Raw genomic sequence first — 5,782 nt, 5'->3', positions numbered from 1 at the left:
ACCGCGTGCTCCGTTTGTTTGTCAACAAAGCTGCAGCTGGATGGTGAGACGAAGTGAGGGGGGAAGAGATTTTGACATTTTTATGCCCGCATCTGGCCCGCCGCCTATTTCGTCGGTCACTGAGCCGCCGGTCGTTGTCAGTGACCGAGTCCAGCTAGGTACTGATCGTACAATAATACAAATAATTCAAGACGTATACAAAGAAAATTTTAATAACAAAGGACATTTCGTTCTTACCCAACTTATCGTGGAAGATGTTTGTAACCACGACAGACAAAATGTAATAATTTCCAAAGAACACGAAAGAGCCCATCGTGGAATTAACGAGGTAGAAGCCCAAATTAAAAGAGCATACTTATTTCCGAAGATGAGAAATTTGATTAAAATGCATATTAATTCATGCCATATTTGTAACACCCATAAATATGAAAGGAAACCTTACAACATAAAAATTTCTCCAAGACCAGTGACAGAAAAACCATTCACAAGAGTTCACATGGACATTTTCATTATCAATAACAATAGTTTTCTTTCATTAGTGGATAGTTTTTCGAAACATCTACAAATGTATTTCATCAAACACAAAATTTAGTACAAGTGCAAAAGGCACTAGCCAAATATTTCACTTCATTTGGATTCCCAAACGAAATTGTCACTGATCACGAAACTACTTTTCGATCTATACAACTAAAAAATTATTTGGCACAGTTAGGCGTCGAATTGAAATATGCATCTTCTTCGGAATCGAATGGCCAAGTAGAAAGGACCCATCTTTCCATAGCAGAAATCTTCAACACCAACAAACACAAATTTGTAGGTATGCAAACTAAATCGATTATCAAATTATCAGTAGCCCTGTATAATGATACAATTCACTCTGCAACAAAATTCACCCCTAACGAAATCATTTTTAACCAAAACAACATTGTTAACCCTGGCGAACTTATTGAAAAAGCGCAAGAAATGTTTTTAGAAGCAAGAGTTAATTTGGAAAAAGCTAAAACTAAACAAACCAAGAACAACGATCAAAAAGTTATACCAAACATCAGAACAAAAACTGCACCAAGAGCAGTTATGACAAAAATCAAGGAGGTAAAAAGAAAAACATTTAAAAACATCAGGAACGTAAAAAGGAATAAAAACAAAATTAAACGCTTAAAAAAATAGCCCTCTACGCAGTCCCTAACAATTGCACTTATCCCATAAGTAATTAATTAACCTTTACTAACGCTACTAATATTACTTTTTCAGATGATACCACTCATAATTTTTTACCTTTTCACAACAAGTCTTTGCCAAGAACTAGAGATCAAACATTTGGAAAACAAACCGATTCTGGTGATTAAGCACAAAAATTGTAAAATCCAATCTGGAAACATAAAAATCATTCATACAGTCAATTTAACAGACTTAGAAACAACCATTAATTTACTAACAAATATCGCATACACTAACATAGATGGTAAAAATCAACTAACCCAGATAGTAAAATATAAAGTGAAACAACTCTATGCCAACTTCTATCAACTGAAGCCATCGAACCATCGAAGACAAAAACGATGGGACACGGTTGGTACGACCTGGAAATGGATTGCGGAAACCCCGACGCAGAGGACCTCCGCATCATCAACAAGACACTTCGTCAACTGATCGAAGAAAACAACGATCAGTACTACGTCAACGAACAACTTGGCCAACGCATCCAGCACCTGACAAACAACATCGCGCAAAACCTTGCTGACAACAGGATCATCAAGAACGAGATCGACATCCTAACCATCATCGTTAACATCGACACAGTGAACACCCTATTGACGAACATCCAGGACGCCATCTTGCTGTCAAAAGCCCTAGTTACCAGCAGCAAGATACTTTCTCCAAAGGAAATCCATACGATCAAGCAACTCATCGAACAACAAGGAGTGCTCGTCGAAATGCCAGACGAAGCGTTTAACCTCGTGACGCCCAAATTCACCGTGAGCGACGAGACGTTACTGTACATCTTACAGCTGCCACAACTAGAAAAGGAAGAATCCAAAGTCATACGGATTCTACCTTTAACCATCAAAAATGCTGCTATCAACAATCACCCAGAGTTCCTAGTGAAGACCCGACGAGAACTGTATACCACAACCAACCCGGATGATTACGTTCAACGTCGTTCTTTCATCAAAAGTTCAACGACGCCTGCATCGCGCCACTTGTACTTGGCACACACAGCCGCTGCAACACAACATCAGACACAGAAACACGCACGAAGTTGTTAAACAACAACTTGATGCTGATCACCAACGCAAAAACCAACAACTCGACTCCAACTGTGGACCGGATAACCGAACCGTGGAAGGCAATTTGCTGATTTCATTTTCGAATTGCTCAATCATCTTCAACGAGCGAAAAATTTCATCAAGCGAAATGTTCACCCAACCCGACGTCCTGGAAGGAGCACTGCACAACCTCATCATAGAATCAACACAGATCAAAGACCACGACAAAGAATCTGTTCACAACAACACAATCGTGAATAGACACCTGCTTCAACAAGTTCATCTGGCTCAGTACAGCAACAAGATGTGGAACTGGGGCCTTCTCAGCGGAATTTCTACATCAACAATTACGCTGACGGCAATCATCATTTTCATCATCATCAAATCGAACTGCATTTTGAGAGGAGCAGCCAAAAAGATCGCTCACCATCGGAACCTGAGAAAATCATCAAACACACGTGTCGCGGACGACACTCCAATACCCCCCGGAGGAGTTGCATCCCTACCTGTCGTCACCACGCTGGATCATCATGCACCGTCAGCAGGATACGGTGCCACGTAGTGCCACGCGGCATAGCAACGCCGGGTTATGCTGACTCGGCAGGACTGTTCAACAAAACTGTGTAATTAAGTGTAATAATAAAAGTGATTTTTTAAAACGCAACCCGCGTCGCGGTTCTCGTAATTATATATATATATATATATATATACAGCAGTTCCATATGAAAGTTAAAGAAAAAAAATAAAAGTGCTTCGATTTGGCTCAAAATTTTTCTGGGGGTTCCTTGGCCAAAATAATTAGACCCGTATTTTTTTGTTTGGCCATTAGGGTGGCCTACGTCGTGTTAGGGTGGTCTGAAAAATGGCCATTTTCGTCGATTTTCACAAAAACCACTTTTTTCAAAAAATCATAACTTCGCTCCATTCCAACCGATTTTAGCTGTCTAGGGTGCAAATGAAAGATGATAAGTTGGACTTCCAAGAAAAATAATGTGGAGTTTCAAAATCTAGCCTAACATTTGAAAAAGTCTAATGAAAACATCAAATGCCGTTTTGACGGTGTCTGGACCAAAGAGCCTATATCTGAAAATATTTTTAACGGATTCCTCGGACAATTTTACATATCATATCAAAAATTGGGCGAGGTTCATTAACAGGATTCAGAGATATGATTTTTTGAAAATAAAATCCGGGTTTTCGACGCGCCGCGCGAAAAGGAGATTGACGAAATCGGCAAAAATCAACTTTTTTCACTAAAACTGCGATAACTCGAAAATTTCAGCGATGACCTATAAATGTTAGGGTACCAAAAGTTGCGTATTTCAATTACGAAAATTTTGGTACCCTAACATCTATAGGTCATCGCTGAAATTTTCTAGTTATCGCAGTTTTAGTGAAAAAAGTTGATTTTTTGCCGATTTCGTCAATTTCTTGTTTTCGCGCGCGGCGCGTCGAAAAACCCGGATTTTATTTTCAAAAAATCATATCTCTGAATCCTGTTAATGAACCTCACCCAATTTTTGATATATTATGTAAAATTGTTCGAGGAATCCGATAAAAATATTTTCAGACATAGGCTCTTTGGTCCAGACACGGTCAAAACGCCATTTTAAGTTTTCATGCGACATTTTCAAATGTTAAGCTAGATTTTTGAAACTTCTTACTATTTTTACCAAATAGCCAATTTTATCATCTTTCTTTTGCTTCCTAGACAGCTAAAATCGGTTGAAATGGAGCGAAGTTATGATTTTTTGAAAAAAGTGGTTTTTGTGAAAATCGACGAAAATGGCCATTTTTCGGACCACCCTAACACGGCGTAGGCCACCCTAATGGCCAAACAAAAAAATACGGGTCTAATTATTTTGGCAAAGGAACCCCCAGAAAAATTTTGAGCCCGATCGGAGAACTTTTTTTTTCTTTAACTTTCATATGGAACTGCTGTATATATATATATATATATATATATATATATATATATATATATATATATATATATATATATATATATATATATATATATATATATATATATATATATATATATATATATATATGTATATATAGACCCGTATTTTTGTTTGGCCATTAGGTGACCTACATGCTATCGTGGTTTCGCAAAAACACTTTTTCGAAAAATCATATCTCCGCGCCATTTCATCCGATTTTAGCTGTCTTAGACGCAAAGAAAGGTAATGAGTTTGGCTATTTGGGAAAATAGTAAGAAGTTCCAAAAATCTAGCTTAACTATTGAAAAAGTCGTATGAAAACTTAAAATGGCGTTTTGACCGTTTCTGGACCAAAGAGCCTATGTCTGAAAATATTTTTATCGGATTCCTCGGAAAATTTCACGTAACATATCAAAAAATTGGCGATGTCGAACCGTACGTTTCCAAGATATGATTTTTTGAAAATAAAAACTGAGTTTTTCGACGCGCCACGCGCAAAAACAGGAAAATGACAAAATCGCCAAAAAACAACTTTTTTCACTAAAACTGTGATAACTTTAAAATTTCAACGATGACCTATAAATGTTATGGTACTAAGTTGCGTCTTTCAATTACGAAAATTTTGATACCCAGACATGTATAGGTCATCGCTGAAATTTTTAAGTTATCGAAGTTTTAGTGAAAAAAGTTGTTTTTTTGCCGATTTCGTCATTTTCCCGTTTTTGCGCGTGGCGCGTCGAAAAACTCAGTTTTTATTTTCAAAAAATCATATCTTGAAAACGTACGGTTCGACATCGCCAATTTTTTTATATGTTACGTGAATTTTTCCGAGGAATCCGATAAACATATTTTCAGACATAGGCTCTTTGGTCCAGAAACGGTCAAAACGCCATTTTAAGTTTTCATACGACTTTATCAATAGTTAAGCTAGATTTTTGGAACTTCTTACTATTTTTCCCAAATAGCCAAACTCATTACCTTTCTTTTGCGTCTAAGACAGCTAAAATCGGATGAAATGGCGCGGAGATATGATTTTTCGAAAAAGTGTTTTTGCGAAAATGACGAAAATTGCCATTTTTCGAACCACCCTAGCACGATGTAGGTCACCCTAATGGCCAAACAAAAAAATACGGGTCTAATTATTTTGGCCAAGGAACCCCCAGAAAAATTTTGAGCCCGATCGGAGAACTTTTTTTTGGTTTAGGCTCTTTTCAAATGGAATTGCTGTATATATATATATATATATATATATATATATATATATATATATATATATATATATAGACATTTGTTCAGAATTTGATTCTGAGTCGTTAGATATACATGAAGGTGGGTCTACGAGGTCGAATTAAGAAGTTAATTTTCCGAGTGATTTTAAAGCCTTTCCTCAGTAAGGTGAGGAAGGCAAAAACGACAGCAGAAAAAAACACGTCTGCCCGCACGCCCGGCTTACTGCAATCTTCACCATTCGTTGTATTGTCCGAAAAATGGTATGCTGTCAAAACTGTGCAAAGATATTGCAGTTTATGATGTTGAATGAATTGTGATATTTTATCAGTAAAAAAGTGA

Source organism: Culex quinquefasciatus, chromosome 2 (genome assembly GCF_015732765.1).
Source record: "Culex quinquefasciatus strain JHB chromosome 2, VPISU_Cqui_1.0_pri_paternal, whole genome shotgun sequence".
Lineage (NCBI taxonomy): Eukaryota > Metazoa > Arthropoda > Insecta > Diptera > Culicidae > Culex > Culex quinquefasciatus.
The sequence above is the reverse complement of the archived record's forward strand: the minus strand, read 5'-3'. Positions refer to the sequence as shown.